Consider the following 17,741-nt stretch of genomic DNA (forward strand, 5'->3'; position numbering starts at 1 on the left):
CTAAATTTCTGAAAGAAAACCCAGTGTATACCCAGAATTCAGATTCTCTAATGAACAGAAAAACAAATAAGAGTACCTGTTTTTTCAAGAATTTAAAGTTCAATTTGATTTATTAGGAAATTGTCATACGTGTATATTCTAACACAGAATTCTAGTCTGAAGTGAAGCAGGTCAATTTTCTAGAGGATTACACTGAATGCATTTTTTCCCATTCTGTATGCAGAGGAACTTTTGCAATGAGAAAGATATTACCTAAACTGTGGATCAGTAAAGCTTTTATCCTCGTGCTCCTTTGGGAATTAAACAGCTAAAATTCCAGTCCTTTGAATCTCTTTATGCTTTGTATTAAAGGGAGTTAAGCCCTCTGTTTTACTCATAGAAAGCTGGATATGGAGAGCCCAGAAAAAATATTATTTAATTTAAAATAGGTGTTGAGAGGAGAGGAAACTATTATTTTATTTTTGTAAGGAATTTAAATTATCTTTTTAATGAAACCACCTCCTAAATAACCTACCATCTTTCACTCTTTTTTTCGAGTTTTTATTTATGTGGTGTTGGAGATATTGCACAGTACCAGTTAAACAATTACTCCATCACCTATGACCTCTCTGAAAATATACTCTTAAATGGAAACACACTGATTTCAGATTTTATTTGAACCAGTGTCTCCATCCTAAGAGGGGATTTATTCCTACTTACAATTTTTCCTTTGAAGTTGACCTGACATTACGGGAGAGATTTGACTTTGAGGAAACATTCAACCTTCAAATTCCAGTATTTCTTTTTAATTATCTCCTGTACAACACCTCCTCCTCCTGGTAACCATGTGAAAAATATTCAAATATATGAGACTAAGGTAAAACACAAAAAACTACTCTCTGTGTAAACAATGTGGTGTACAAAGAACGCTAAGTCCGCAATTTGGTTCCACTGCTTTTTATACAATTGCTGACAAAAACTTCTTTCTTCATAGTAAAAATGGTGACACAGGTTGCAGGAAGGTGTATAAAACCACAGTGTATGTGGTACGCATAAATTATGAGTTAGAGAAGAAGCTGTTCAATTAACTGCTGGATCAAGTCTTGAGACTTAGGGCAGTGCAATTGTTGTGGTTTGGGCCCAACATGACAACAAAGAAACATATCCATGGCCACTCACTCAACTGCCCCCCCCCACACACACACACACACTGGGATGAGGAGGACAAAGCTCATGGGTCAAGATGAAGAACAAGGAGGTTTTTTCACTGATTAAGGTCCTGGGCAAAACAGACTCAACTTTAATTGATTTAATTTCACACTAATCAAACACACACAGGACACAGACAACACAGAGCAGGGCTTGCATGTGTTACCCCACCCCTTCCTTCTTCCTGGGCCCAAATCACTTTGTTCCCAGTTTCTCTCCCTCCTTCCCCCCAGCGGCACAGGGGGACAGGGGATGGGGTTTAGAGTCAGGTCACAGGCTGGTGGTTCTTGCTGCTCCTTCCTCCTCAGCAAGAAGGATTCCTTACAGTCCTTCCCTGCTTCCCCACAGGGTCCCTCCCATGGGAGAGAGTCCTTCACGAACCTCTCCTTCCTGAGTCCTTCCCACAGGGTCCAGAGCTTCTCCAGCCTGGGCTTCCCACAGAGTCACAGGCTGTTTTGGGAACAGCCACCTCTCCTGGCCCGGGGTCTTCCACAGCTGCATAATCAGAGTCCACTGGCAGCAAATCCACTGGCCATAAAATCCAAGTCCAGTAGCCAAGTTCAGCCCTCCTGGTGTCTTCAGAGAATGTTCCACCACATTCCTCTACAAGTGCAGGGGGACAGCCTGACATTTTGCCATGGCTTGCAGGGAAACCTCTGCTTGGGCACCTTCTTCCTCTTCTTCCTCACCAACCACCAGCACTGCTCTCCTTCCCCAGCACAGCTCTTCTCTCTTATGTGCTTCTCTGCTCAGGTGTTATCTCGGTTCTTTCATATGTTGATCACTGAGGCACTATTGTTCCTCTAATGGCTCCTTGGCTGGGTTTGGAGCAGAGGGAGTTTCTCAGCTTCTTCCCAGACCCACTTCTGGGGCCCTTCTCCTGCTACTAAAAAACCCATCAAACCAGAACAGTAATGTATAATGGCCTCACAGATCAGCAATTACATTTTCTTTTATTCTTATTGGAGCAAGAAACTCAAATGAAGCTTGAATTAGACAGTGGTAAAATATATTTTTATTGTAGAGAAGTGGAATTATACCCTATTTTAACGATCTGGGTAAACTTCCATTAGTAATTTTTTTTTTTACAATGCTTGTAAATAACACACCCAAAAGATCCCTGTGGATTTAGCTGTTTTAAAACATGAAGGAACCATCTTTTTTTTGGTAAAACCCTGAGTCTTGTAACTAATACATTAAAAATTCTCTGAAGAAGTTCTTGTCTGAAATCCTTCAAATGATCAAATTGTTTATAATACTTTATCTAAAATGCAAATAATTCACCCATACTAAGAATAGTTGTTTTTTTCAATATGTGCTCCCTTCTACTGTTCCATTTTCCAGGTTAGGGTTTGCTTCCATTTATCAGATGTTCAGTCCAGTTATATGACAGTTTTACTCTGAATTTTTTGCCATGAAGCAATGTGGAACCTTCTGCTATTTCATTTTTTTGGTGACACTGGCTGTTCCGTTGAGTTTCTAATGTACATTCAGAACCCTGCCAGTTTAAATCATCTTGTTATTAGAGCCTGTCTGATAATAAATTCCGATCTTACTTCAAGTTCACTGAAGTCACTGCTGTTGATTTTTTTCAGCCATACTTATGACATTAAACTTATCTTCCATCACATGGGACTTCCATTAAGGAGGAGCAAAGAAAGATTATATCGTTTTCCAAAAAGTTAGAGAAGTACTATTGACAAAAAAATTGATAGTAACATAATTTTAGCGTGAAGCACTTACTCAAGGCTCTTTTTATTAATTGTAGGGTAAAGAATATATATTTTTTTTCAAAATAATTTATTTACATAGGAAACAAAAGATGGACATGATACTGAGTAAGCTAATGTAACGATTACACTGCAAGACAAAAGAAAGTTACTTGAAAATAGCATGCTAATTTCATTTAATTGATTCTGCCTGTTTTATAGACTTCACTCATTGTAGGCACCTCATGGTTTTCATTTTTGCAGATAAAGCTTAAGAAAAAAGTAAAAGCTTGAGAAAAAAAAAAGAAAAAGAAAAAGCCAACAAAACAGCACTTGTAACACTAAGCCTAGCCAACTGGTTTTGTATGTGGAACTCTTGAGGACCTATAGCAATGTGGTATTTTAATGTCAATCAGGGTTGCAAACCATGTATTGGAACTTTTATAACCTTTTAGATTTGCCAAACATAGAAATTTTTTCCTTTCCTTTCCTTTCCTTTTCCTTTCCTTTCCTTTCCTTTCCTTTCCTTTCCTTTCCTTTCCTTTCCTTTCCTTTCCTTTCCTTTCCTTTCCTTTCCTTTCCTTTCCTTTCCTTTCCTTTCCTTTCCTTTCCTTTCCTTTCCTTTCCTTTCCTTTCCTTTCCTTTCCTTTCCTTTCCTTTCCTTTCCTTTCCTTTCCTTTCCTTTCCTTTCCTTTCCTTTCCTTTCCTTTCCTTTCCTTTCCTTTCCTTTCCTTTCCTTTCCTTTCCTTTCCTTTCCTTTCCTTTCCTTTCCTTTCCTTTCCTTTCCTTTCCTTTCCTTTCCTTTCCTTTCCTTTCCTTTCCTTTCCTTTCCTTTCCTTTCCTTTCCTTTCCCTTCCTTTCCCTTCCTTTCCCTTCCTTTCCCTTCCTTTCCCTTCCTTTCCCTTCCTTTCCCTTCCTTTCCCTTCCTTTCCCTTCCTTTCCCTTCCTTTCCCTTCCTTTCCCTTCCTTTCCCTTCCTTTCCCTTCCTTTCCCTTCCTTTCCCATTTCTTTCCTCTGTAATGTATAATCTACTTAAAACTCAAATACTACTCTAATCTACTCTGCTCTTTTGATAGTTGGCTGTGATTTCCTATACCCCCTAGATCTTGGTATAAATACAGGAAAGCAATGGCTATTTCCAATAATTTTTCACAATCATTATCACTAGGTAAAACAAGTATATTGAACTAAGTTATATAGAAATGTCAGCAGAAAAGATAAACCACATGGAACCAAAACTTATTTTAGGTATTTATTATATTCATTGATGAAGTTTAGCTAAAACGCGGGCACTATCAAATTTCACTACCTTCTAAAGGTTTCTCACTGACCTCTTTCATTCATATTCATTTGTCTTCAATTTCCTTTTATACTCTCTCTTCACTTCCTTTGTACCCTATTTAAATGCCTTTTCCCTTTTCTTTTGTTTTTCTCATTTAGATGTTTCTGCCTGCATATCTCTCCATCTTCCATCCCCAAAATATTTTTTTTTTTAAGTATCTAAGACTATTTTTTAAAACTTAAGATTTCCATAATTCATACCAACCCTGTCTACTCTTTCTCCTCTTAAAAATGCTTCTTTTTATTTCTTTCCCTTGTCTCTTCAGCTCCTAAACGTTTTGGAATTGGGCCCATCTTTTACACAGTAAGAGATTGCACAGTGGTTCATTAATCCCAGCTGGAGTCTATAGACACTAAAGAAATACAAATAATTACAAAGCATTGCCATATGCCTGATCTCCAACAGCTGGGAGCCCTGTAACAAGAGTGTTATGTTCCTGCTTGCCCACTTGCCACCTGTCTAATCCCGCAGGTCAGTATGCAGTAGGGCACAATGTTTCTGGACTCTGTTCTTCCTCCTATGGCAGCAGTAGTTGTCAGGCGATTTCCACAAGCTTTGAAGTACAGCTGGGTAAAGGCTGCAGATCTACATATCCAGGAAGTCTACAGGTTTCTCAAGCACAGTTCATCAGGACGTGATTTTTAAACATAAATCAGAAAGTGATTTTTTTCATCCAGATTATCAGTCTATGAGACATTGACAGTCACCTTATCTGATTTTGAAATTCAATGTAGCATAGACAAGATTCAATTCTTGGCTCTTTATTCTATAGTTATTGAATCTTTAATTACTGGGAAAGTATATACTACACATAACCTTGCCTTCTGCCTTAAAAATGCCATCATTTAACCTTTTTGTTCTTAGGTTTCAGAAGTCTTAACATGAAAAGCATTTTAACACAACATTTTAGGTTAATTCTTTGAATGCTATTAGTTTAACCCCTTTGCTTGAGTGACCTGAGATAAATAGTCTGAGCAGTTTTCTAAAGTTATCTTTAAAAAAGTTTATGGAGAGGTGGAAAATCTCTAGAAATTGTTAATGGGTAAAATAACAAATGTCTATATTCTTGTCACTGTAAACCATTTTTAAAAGACTCTTAAATTATGCAGCTGACCCTTCTGAAATAAATAACCAGTAAATTAGTGTTGTATATGCTCATAACAAATGGTCCATGAACTCCGTAACCATTGATACAGATAAATAATTAATCCTTGCCACTTTGGATGGGTGCAAGTCTTCCATGAACTCTCTTACCTCAATTTCACTATTTTTTTTTTTTTCCTTGGAATAAAAAAAGTAAATTAAACTCTGTGAACATAAAACCAATCCTTATTTCCATTTCTGTATTTATTCTTATATATTGTCTCTATCTACTTCAGAATATTCCACATTTTCAATAAGTGGAGCAATAAAGAAAACACTGTTTTGTACTACATTTTCCAGCCATTTTAGAATAAAATTAGCACATTGTACATGACTTGAATTAGAAGTTATGATGCAAGCTTAACTTAATACTAAGGTTTCTGCTTTTCCTCTCATCGTTAGATATCAAATGGGCTATAGTACTTATGAAAAGATACAAAGGGGCATCATTGTCACAGCAACCATCCCCTCAATTATATTAAAATAAGCTGGGAATGCTCTCTAGTCTTTCTGGCATAGCATGTTTAGGTACGGAATGAAGAAATGTTCTTCCTCCTTTTGCAGATATGAACAGGCTCTGTTAATATATAATGTGGGTTTGCTAATTTTGTAATGCATTATATATATGGAGTCACTGTGAAGGTAAAGGTGAAGGTAACTAATGTACTTTTCACAAACACGTGAAGTACCTCTGGATGTCTGTGTAAAGAAATGATCAAATGAAAGCTTTCATTGAGCTCATCTTGCCCAACAACTCTAGGACTTTGAAACTTCAAAAAACCACAAAGCTAACAAACAAAAAACCCCAATCAATCAACCAAAGCCACTTCAGAAAGACATGAAGACTAATACTCTGAGTTACACAAGAACATCATTCTGTATCTAGGAAGAAGCCTTACCTGCCATACTAGTCATCAACTAGAATTTCTCCAGCAGGTCCTAGCTGCAAAAGCTTGGCCTCCAGGGCTCTGAGGGTCAGCCTTCCTGCTAGATGTCAACCTCATTCCTAGGCCATTATTTTGTATGGCACTTCCTTGTACCCTTTAGACCATGACTGTTGCTTTGATTAATTAAAACCAGTGTAGATGTTTTCTCTGGGATGTGCCACTGGCACTGTAGTAGTCATTCCTCTTTCGTTACACTCTCCCTGCAGGACATAAAACCTTTGCAAGATTTAGTGCCATCCAGATCCTCTTGCTCAAGCAGCACGTACACATTCTTAAAATCTAAATATATTGTCCTACACGTTATACATCATATTGCATCCCTATAACTGTGAAATTAATTGTCCATATTTCATCCATATTAATTTTCAGTGAATTGTCAGGTTTTTTATGAAGCCCACCTGTGAAATATTCAAATAAACTGACAACATAGCTCTTGCATTAGACCCATTCTACGCACCTTTCCCTAAAACTAGCTTTCTTAACTCCCTCTCTCCGTCACTGGTATGATCAGTTTAAAGGGTACAAGAGTAGTTTTGAAAATTTAACTGTGACATTTTAATGTACAGTTTAATATCTGTTTAATTTATCTAGAGTTCAATAGGACTCAAAAGGCAAGTATTATGGAATAAAAACTAGTCCTAAGTAGTTAGTCAAAAGAGTTTGAGAAAAGATTTTTCAAAACATACAGCACATTTCTTGGTTGTTTCATAACTTCTCAGAAACATCACTCACTCTCTCTCTCCTTCCATACATACAGAAAAATGTAGGTATAGTTTTCAAAATAAAAATTTACATATATTTTATTTTTATAAATAGTTCTTTTTACATAATCTGTCAAAAGCAACAGAATGACAAATACAGAATTCATTTCTCTTGCCACCAGCTGGCCTATCATTAGTGCGTGTAGATCATCAAATCAACATGGCACTTAAGATGTATTGGCACAGTATATCAACAAAATTATATTTTTTAGAAGATATATTTCTCAACTGGCAATAAAAGTATATTAAAATATTTATTGTTTTCTGGATGTTTCAGTTATCTGAGATGTTTAAATATGCAGCTGTAGCTGTGTATACTGCTAGATCAGCACAGAAGTGCAGTAATATGTTTCAATATATGACCATTAATTTTTCAATATATTTTTACTATTTTTTTTTTCATTCTGTAATTCAAGAGCGTTAAGAGATGTGTTGAATCAATTGAATCATATTCTTGCTCATAGATGATAAATGGGACTTGGAGTTAACAGTGTGAAATATCATCTATGTTCCCAATGCAAACCTTTGTTCAGCCAGCTATTCATGAAGTTTCACACTGTACTACATTATTACAAGACATTACTTTTAGTAATAGTGACATCTGTCGAAGTGAATCCACAACAAAATGCATTATTGATTAGTGTTTACTGAATAATTTGCAACAATGGATTTATTCAACTCAACAAACTTAGCCTATTGTCTACATGTAGAATAGCTTTCAACAAAGAAATAAACAAGCAAAAGAGGATATAATAAAATACATTTTAAAACATCCAAATGATCTATTTTCAGGCTTTCCTTTTTTTTTTTTAGTTTGTTTTTATGATTCTCTGCAGCTTGCATGGTCACGGAGTTCATGGACCATTTGTTATGAGCATATACAACACTAATTTACTGGTTATTTATTTCAGAAGTGTCAGCTGCATATTTTTTTATTTTTTTTTCCCCTTAGATGAATGCAGAAAGAATTTTCTAGGGTTGGTAAAACTTTTGCAACTATTTGTCTAAAACTCAGGTTTTGCAAATATTCACTTGCATCTCTGAAATTTACTTTTCGCTAATGCTCTTGCCAGTAAAACTCAATCCTTCAAACATTCCTGCAGAAAGATCACCAAGGGCTTGCACGTACTGTAAAAGCAAATTCAATCAAATGTTGGTAGAAAATCTTGCACTGTATTTGCTCAGCTGCATTAAAAGAACAACTCATTCAAGTCATTCCCAACACATCCCCTAGAAAACCTAAGACTGGAAAAGCATTTCTATATTTAAAGACACAAAATTATATTTTGTTATTTAACACAAAGTTTTATATATATGTGCTTCAAAGTTACTTTTTGTAGAGCCAAACTATGTCATTGATCTCTGACTTCAGGGGTTTTTTTAGTATTTTTTGCTTAATAACCTTATAAATAACTTAAGGACAAACAAGACATTATTTGGAATACTCTGAAGATCCTCTTTTTTTCTAATGGAAATGAAAGTATGTCTAAACTTTAAATATTTGTTGTCTGGTTTGCTAATTGCTAGTCCTCTCTGCTTAGTGGTCTTGTATTGCTACACTGCACTTCTGTATGTCTGATTCTCTGGCTCAGCACCGTGTATGAAATCTGGACCAAATAAAACAATGATGAGACTGTAATGAAACTACAATAACTTATAGCAAATACCTCACCCTTTAGATTCATCGAGTAACTTTAATATGAGCATTAGTGTGATGAAATTAGGTAGAAACCAGTCGCCTAGCAAACGCTACTACTTTTCACAAAGTGAAAATTTTAACTTACAAGAACCATAACTTTAATTCCCAAGTACCATGGCCCATTTGATATCTAACGATGACAGGTAAAGCAGAAACCTTAGTATAAAGTTAAGCTTGCATCATAACTTCTAATTTAAGTCATATACACTTTTCTAAATTTATTCTAAAATGGCTGGGAAACTGAAGGCCTTAGTACAAATCAGTGTTTTCTTTATTGCTCCACTTGTTGAAAATGTGGAATATTCTGAAGTAGATAGAGAAAATATATAAGAATAAATACAGAAATGGAAATAAGGATTGGGTTTATGTTCACAGAGTTTCTTTTTTTTTTTCCAAGGGAAAAAAAAAAAGTGAAATTGAGTTAAGAGAGTTCATGGAAGACTTGCACCTCTCCAAAGTGGCATGGATTAATTATTTAGCTGTATCAATGATCTTGAGGAGTGGTTATTGTATTGAAAATAATATTTTACTTTTTTTTTTTTTTTTTTTTCTAACAGAGAAAAAGTATTACCAAGAGAAAACAGGAACATTTTATTTTATAAAGTTATATTTTGAAGAGAGAAAAAACTTAAAAGTAGCCATTTTTGGGCTTTTTTGACTTTTAGGATGACTTCATAAGATGCAAATATGCTCTTGTGTACATCTGCAATTGGTTTTATAGAAATTGTTAGAGATTCATACTTAAGCTTTTTTTTGCCACAACCTTAACATCATCCAAATGTTGATTTTCTTGAATGTTAGTAAGGAGAGATATGTGACAATGTTACCTTGCCTTTTTAAGCATGTGAACTTAGTACTGGAGCAGTAAACTCAGATTGTTTATCTAAAGTCTGAAGGATTCAGAGGACATGCTAGCAAAGGCCGAACAGTGAAATATCATGACAGGAAAATTCTCAAGAATTTAATAAACTGTAGGAATTTAAAGAGCTAGATAAATATTTATGAAGTACAAAGTTTAAAACTGCAGTCACTGGAATTCACCAGAAGTTTCCTGTCATTGTTTTTTATGATAAGCCTTTGTATATTCAGTGTGCTGCTCACACCTGAGATCTAAAAAATATAAGATCTTTTCTTCCTTCTATGCAGGATTTTTTTCTCACCAGGAAGAACTAGCAGTTAAAGTATTTCAGAATATCAATTTTAGCCTCAATATCTATTCAACGTCTACAGCTATAATCCTTTGCAATGTACATATTTCTATTATTACATGGTAAAAAAAAAAGTTTTCTCGCCCAAGGTGACATATAGAAAACATTAACAGGGACTCATAATTTATTAAAAGTTGAAACCATGTTTGAAAATAATTCTGAAAAGGAATGTGGTGATTCTGACTGTAATATTGTGGACCTACATGTTTGAGTGTCCGTGATTTCCAGCTTAAATCTTAGTCTACAAGAAAACAGAATTTTTCTAGTCCCAAAAAATCTCTCTGGGAACTGAATCCAGGCTGATGTTGTTCTTTCTAATACTTACCAATGTAAATATTCCATTACAATATTGTACATGAAAGAAATTGGGCTTTGGGACTTTCTTTGTGTTTCTTTTACATTAAGTTCTGATCCCTAGCCAAAATATTCTTTACATAGTGAAAAAAAAAAAAAAATAATTGTATATACGTACAGATATATCTAGGAAACTAGGTATTTTTCTTCAAAATCTCCCAATCTTCAAAAAAGTCAAGAAGGGGAGCAGGTTAACTACAGGCCAGTCAGCCTTACCTTCATTCCTGGAAAGCTGATGGAACAGCTAATTCTGGTGTCATCTCAAAGCATGTTGAGGAGGATTAGCACGAGTAGTCAGCATGGATTCACAAAGGGCAACTCATGCTTGACCAATCTAACAGACTTTTATGATGGCACAACTAGATGGATAGACATGGGGAGGGCAATTGACAGGACGTACCTCGATCTCAGCAAGGCTTTCAACACTGTCTCCCATGGCATCCTCACAACCAAACTTGAAAAGTATGGACTGGATCATTGGATAGTGAGATGGATTGGGAACTGTCCCAATCCATCTCACTGGAGGGAGCTCAGAGAGTTATAGTCAGTGGGGCTGAGTCCAGCTGGATGCCTGTATCTAGTGTTAATCTGCAGGAGTCAGTAATGGATCCAGTCCTGTTCAACATATTAATTGGCAACCTAGACGAAGAGGCAGAGTGTACCCTAAACAAATGTGCTGATGATACAAAACTGGGTGGATTGGCTGACATGGCAGAAGGCTGTGATGCCATCCAGTATGACCTGGACAGGCTGGAGAGCTGGGAGGGGAGAAACCTAATGAAGTTCAATAAGGGCAAGTGAAGAGTACTCCGTCTGGGGAAGAACAACCCCATGGACCAGTACAAGTGTGGGAAATGGTTCTTCTTCCCCACATAAGTCTAAACAAAATGTCTCTTAAGCCAGTGAAGGCCTTCTGCCCATTATACCTAGCTAAGGGACCAAAATCAGGCCTGCTGCTCAAGGACAAACAAAAGCGAAACAACAGATGATCACAAGGCAGGACGGATGGGCAACAAGTTATGCATTGCCCCTGCTAGTTACCACCTTAACTTGGGACTCATGGATGCCAATTGGCTCTGGGCAGTGACACTAGCTGGCCAGGTGGGTCACGGGGGTATAAAAAGATGGCAAATTCAGCAGGTGGGACCAAGGCCTGTTGGACGCTTCCTGCATGGGACACCCCCCTGCTGCGGAGCCTGGTGCTGGGACCCTGCCCTGCCTGCCCGCCCGGGGATCGAGCCTGAACCTCAGCACTGAGCGTGCTGGGTTCTGAGCCCTGAAGTGCCGGGGCCTCCCCACAGCCCTCGGGGCCGGAGCCCCGCACCCGTTTTGCTGCCGGTTGCCGGGGAAACTGAACCTCTACCGCTGCCACCGCGAGGGCTGCTCCCTGAAACACGGATTTCAAGGTCCTGCCGTAGCTGCCTGCCCGGTCCTCCTGCCGCTCTGCCCCGGGGTTGGAGCCCACCTGGTCCACCCGCCTGCTGCTGAGGGTTGCCCCTGTTACCAAGAATCCGGCACACACCGAGCCACCCACCCTTCCCTCGGAGGGAATGCTGTAAGGGCACCGCACCTTTTGCATCACCTCCCTGAAGGACACATTAGTTCCCTGATATATCCGTGGTAGCCATTTGCCATTTGTACATTTTCCCTAAGCCTCATCCCACAGTTTGTGTTAACCCTTAATAAACCAGTTATTTTGTAAACTAAACACTGTTTTCAGTAGCAATTTGTGAGCGTGGTGGGCGTGTATTCTAATTACCACTCTAAAACACAGTCCTGCGGCGGCCGTTCCTCTGTGAGAGGAGCAGCATATGTGACACTCAGTCGTACTCAGCAACCCCTCCAAACTGGGGGGGTGGAAGTCGTGAAATCACCTGACAGCCCATAGCCCCCCTGGCATCAGCTTGCGACAACAAATTAGGGGCTGACCTCCCGGTAAGCAGCTCTGGGGAAAAAAAACCTGGGAGTCAAGGTGGACAACAGTCTGACCATGAGCAAACTATGTGCTCTCACAGCCAAGAGGGCCGATGCCATCCCGGGGTGCATGAAGAAGAGGGTGGCCAGTAGGCTGAGGGAGGTTATCCTCCCCCTCTACTCTGTCCTGGTGAGGCCTCACCTGGAATGCTGTGTACAGTTCTGGGCTCCCCAGTTCAAGGACAAGGAACTACTGGAGAGAGTTCAGCACAAGGCCACTAAGATGCTGAAGGGATTGGAGCATCTACCATATGAGGAAAGGCTGAGAGCTGAGTCTGTTTAGCTTAGAGAAAAGGACACTGAGGTGGATCTCACTGATGCTTAAAAATATCTAAAGGGTGGGTGTCAATGGGAGAAAGGAAAAGGTAACCTTTGATGGAAGAGGACCAAACAAGAGAATGCTTTAAAAGCTGGACATAAGTAAGCCCATGGATCCCAAAGGGATACACAAGTGCTAACAGAGTTTTCATTGAGAGGTCACTGCCAGTTATCTTTGAACAGTCATGGTGACTGGGAGAAATTCCCGGGCATTGAAAGAGAGCAAATGTCACTCCTTGAGGCAGAGCAAGGGACCGAGACACCATGATGGTCACAAGTATCAGCCTCTATTAATAGGTCACATAGCATTCTTAGACCTTTTTCTCCCGTCCACACGCCTTACATGTCCTTCCTGTTAGTTAACAGCTTTTCTTCACACGTTCTATCTTCCTTTGTGATAGGTTACAAGTTTCTTACACTTTCTTACAAGAATGTCAACACACATCCATATCTCTCTCATACCTTCTTTTCCCACAAACATGTTGTGCTCTAACTGTCAAGTGCACAGCTGTAGTTTGTCGAGATCAAGGCCACCTGGGCCACATAGCTGATGCCCACAACTCCTGTCATCAAGGAGGGCAAGCAGGAGGAGCCAGTGGACTACAGACAATTCAACCTGACTTCAGTCCCTGAGGAGGTAATGAAACAGTTAATCTTGAAAACCATTTCCAGTCACATGAAGGTCAAGAAGGAGTAGTTAGCATGGCTTCACTGAGGAGAAGTCATGCTTGACAAACCTGATAAACTTCTATAAGAAAATGATTGGCCTGGTAGATGAGGGAAGAACAATGAATGTTTACTGCCTGGACTTCAATAATGCTTTCAGTATCGTCTTTCATAAGATATTCAGAGTTGATGAGGTCCAGAGAAGGGTCACTTCAAAAGTTAGAAGGCTGGAACCTCTCCCAGATGAGGAAAGCCTGAGACATCTAGGATTCTAGAGAAAAGTCTCAAGGTGGGAATCACGTAAGTCTGTACAAATACCTGACAAGAGGTTATAACTATGACACGGCCAGGTTCTTTTTGGTGGTGCCCATTGGCAGGACAAGGCAATCAACACAAAATTAAATAGGAGGGTCCCTCTGAATATCATAAAAAACACTTTTACCCTCTGAGGTAACAGAGAAACTGGGACAGGTTGCCCAGAGAATTTGTGGAAACTCCCACCTCAGAGATACCAAACAGTTGTGCTCTTGTAGAGACAGCTTTAAGTGACTCTGCTTGAGCCCCAGGAGTGGATTAGATGATCTCCAGAAGTTCCTTCCAACCTCAGCCATCTTTGATTCTGTGACACCTTAGGGCATCCATATGCTTGGCATAGTATACTTGTAGTACATATCTCTTAATAACTTTTTTATTCAGAACATATTGCTATTAAAACATATTCATGTATAGTATTAACTGACTTCTTGGTGCTGCTGTAGACAGCGTATGACTTAATAACTTACAATCTACAAGAAAATGAAAAATACAAAGGCAAGATCCCTTACATTTTATAGGATAAAAATCTGTATTATGCCATTTCAGCATGATGTAAATACTAGCTGCTAGTTCTTAATCTGTAATAGAAATTTGCATAGTATAGCAAAGAAGAGGTGAAGGCAAAAATGTCTTTCAGAAATCTTCATGATCTCTTGATAACGTTTGGGCTATTACAGCCTCTGGTGAAGTTTAGCACAGCCTCAAGGATGCTCTAATATCTGCTGGTTTGTGAATGCCACCAGGGGCTATTACGCTAAAGTGCAGAGCAGTCAAGCCATGCCCTTTGCACTTGGCGTGCAGGAAGGAAGATGAGAAGGGTAAGATGAAACCAAAGATCAAACAGATAACACAAACATCAAATAAAAAATTCTTAATCTGTATCAGAAGAGGGAGGACTGAAAAAAGTCAGCATGTCTACCAGCAAACTAGTGGGAGAAAGGGAGCAATTAAGGAACAACATGATATCAATTAATAACTAAATTTGTTTGTTAGACTTTATCACGTTTGAGGAGTTGCTTAACTTGTACTTCTTTTCTAATAATAAAGAAGAAAGACTGTCAAAAAAAAAAATAATTATACAAATTGCTAAATGTATCATCAAACCTTGGTAATTTTTTTGTTTGTGTTTGTTTCTTTTTATTCAGGTGTTTTTTTTTCATCTTGTTTCTGCATAAGCTGCTAAGAATATTCAATTTCATATTAAAGTCACCTAATATCTTAAAGGAATTAAGCAAGTGCTGTAAACCTATTTAAAAATGTTAAGGAGGATCTGGGCAGCTACAGATCATTAAATTCTAGTTATACACCTGATGAAATTGTTTGAAATTATCTTTGTTAACAGTTATAGGATATGATAATGTGGAAAGTCATTATATTGCTATCTGTTGTCCTCTCCTTCACAAGAGGAAAGTCATGCTTCAATAAAACATTACAATTCTTCAAATGTAAGTAGTTTGCTTTTCATGGAGTGACCCTGTTTAATAATGTTATTCTGTTGCTTAGAATTTGCACAGTCTGGCAATCATGTTTTTCTAATGTGAAAAAATAAGATTAAAATCAAGACACCCGAGGGAAAATTGAAGACATGTAGGGCAAGTGGAAAAGCTGTTTTATCAAGTATTCCCAGTTGCCCTTAAACAACAAATATAGGGTCCTGGAACTTGAGGACCAGGCAGAGGAGGACATAGATGAAGGCCCATGAACGTAGTTGCCTAAGGTGAGTCAGTCAGTCCCACATATTATAACTTCCTCTGTTAAGAAAAAAAGGAGAGTAATTGTTGTAGGCAATTCCCTTCTGAAGGGAACAGAGGGCCCAGTATGCTTACCAGACATATCCTACTGGGGAGTCTGCTGCCCCCCTGGGGCCTGGGTTAGAGACATTACTAGGAACTCCCTGGTCTGGTCCAGCCCTCTAATTATTATTGCCTGTGATTGATGATGCAGGTTAGTAGTGATGAGTTTGAAAGAGAAATCCAAAAGCAAAAAGGACTTCAAGGCACTAGAGTGATTGGTTGAAGGATCAAGAGTAGAGATAATGTTTTCCTCAATCCCTTCAGTGGCAGGAAGAATATTGAAAAAAAAAAGAGAAACAGACCTGATTATCACATGGCTCAGAGACTGGTGCCATTGGCAGAATTTGTGGGTTTTTGATCGTGGGGAGGTTTACATGGTGCTGGGCCTGCTGGCAACAGGTGGAATTCAGCAGTCTCATAGGGGGAAAGGGATTCTAGCTCATCAGTTGGCAGAGATCATCAAGAGGGCTTTAAACAAGTTTAGAAGGTGGAAGAGGATAAAACCAGGCTCACTGGAGATGAGCCTAGGAGTGGCCTGCCATTGTTGGGGGTGAAATCAATAGCCCAGCTCAAGTGCATCTACATGAATGCACACAGCATGGGCAACAAGCAGAAGGAGCTGGAAGGCTTTGTGCAGCAGGATAGCTATGACTTAGTCATCATCACAGAAACACGGTGGGGTGCAGGTCATGCAGAGAAAAAATTAGAAATGTAGAAGTCTAGCTAGAACTCAATCTGGCCACTGTCATAAGAGAAAACAAAAGATGTTTTTAAAAATACCTTATCAATAACAAGAGAACAAAATAACCTTCATCCTTTATTGGATGTATTGGGGAACATTGCTGTCAAAGATGAGGAAAAGCCTGAGGTACTTAATGCCTTCTTTGCCTCCATCTTTAATAGTCAAACTAGTTATCCTCAGGGTATTTAGCCCCCTTAGCTGAAAGACAGAGATGGAGAGCAGAATAAGTCCCCCATAATCCAGGAGGAAGCAGTTAATGACCTGCTATATCACCTGGACACTCACAAGTCTATGGGGATGGGTTGGATCCACCTGAGAGTACTGATGGAACTGGTGGAGGAGCTTGTCAAGCTACTCTTCATTGTTTATCAGCGGTCCTAGTTAACAGGGAAGGTGTCCAATGACTGGAGTCTTGCCAATGTCACACTCATCTGCAAGAAGGACTGGAAGGAAGATGTGGGGAATTACTGGCCTGTCAACCTGACCTTGGTACTGGGGAAGATTATAGAGCAGTTCTTCTTGAGTATGCTCACACAGCATGCACAGAATGACTGGGGATCAGGCCCAGTCAGCATGGGGTCATGAAAGTCAGGTCCTGTATGACCTACCTGATCTCCATCTATCACAAGGTGACACCATGAGGGAAAGACTGTGGCTGTTTTCTACCTGGGCTTTAGTAAAACACTTGCCACAGATTCCTACAGTGTTCTCTTAAAGAAGCTAATGTCTCATGGCTTAGACAGGTGTACTCTTTATCCATGGCTTTATCCAGGTGTACTGGATAAAAAACTGGATGGATGGATGAACCCAGAGAGTTGTGGTGAATGGAGTTAAATTCAGTTGGTGGTCAGTCACAAGTGGTGTTTCCAGGGCTCAACTTTGGGGCCAGTCTTTTTCAGTATCTTTATCAATGATCTGGATGAGGAGATTGAATGCACCCTCTGTAAGTTTGCAAATGATGCTAAGTTTGGAGGGAGAGTTGATCTGCCTGAGTGTAGGAAGGCTTTACTGAGGGACTTAGACAGGCTGGATTGATGGGCTGATGCCAACTGTGTGAGGTTCAACAAGGCCAAGTCCCAGGTCCTACTCTTAGGTCACAATAACACCATGCAACACACCAGACTTGGGGAAGAGTGGCTGTAAAGCTGGCCAGAGGAAAAGGTCCTGGGGGTGTTGGTTGACAGCCTGTTGAATGTGAGCCAGCAGTGTGTCCAGGTGGCCAAGAAGGCCAAGAGCATCCTGGCTTGTATCAGAAATAGCGTGGCCAGCAGAACTAGGGAAGTGATTGTGCCCCTGTACTCGGCACTGGTGAGGCTGCACTTCAAATATTGTGTTTAGTTTTGGGCCACTCACTACAAGAAAGACATTGAGTTGCTGGAGCAAGTCCAAAGAAGGGCAACCAAGATGGTGAAGGGTCTGGTGTACAAGTCTTATGTTGTTTAGCATGAAGAAAAGGAGGCTTAGGGGGGACCTTATTGCTACAACTACCTGAAAGGAGGCTGTAGCAAGGTGGGTTTTGGTCTCTTCTCCAAAGTAACTGGCTCTAGGATGAGAGGGAATAGCCTCAAGTGGTCATCGGAGA

General features: G+C 39.3%; 1 pseudogene; it reads left to right on the plus strand.

Moving 5' to 3' along the window:
* Nucleotides 1–13,193: 13,193 nt before the first annotated feature.
* Nucleotides 13,194–17,497, plus strand: LOC104386956 (annotated as a pseudogene).
* The last annotated feature ends 244 nt before the right edge of the window (nt 17,498–17,741 follow it).

This window comes from Chaetura pelagica, unplaced genomic scaffold (genome assembly GCF_000747805.2).
Source record: "Chaetura pelagica isolate M959 unplaced genomic scaffold, ChaPel_1.0 scaffold63, whole genome shotgun sequence".
Taxonomy (NCBI): Eukaryota; Metazoa; Chordata; class Aves; order Apodiformes; family Apodidae; genus Chaetura; species Chaetura pelagica.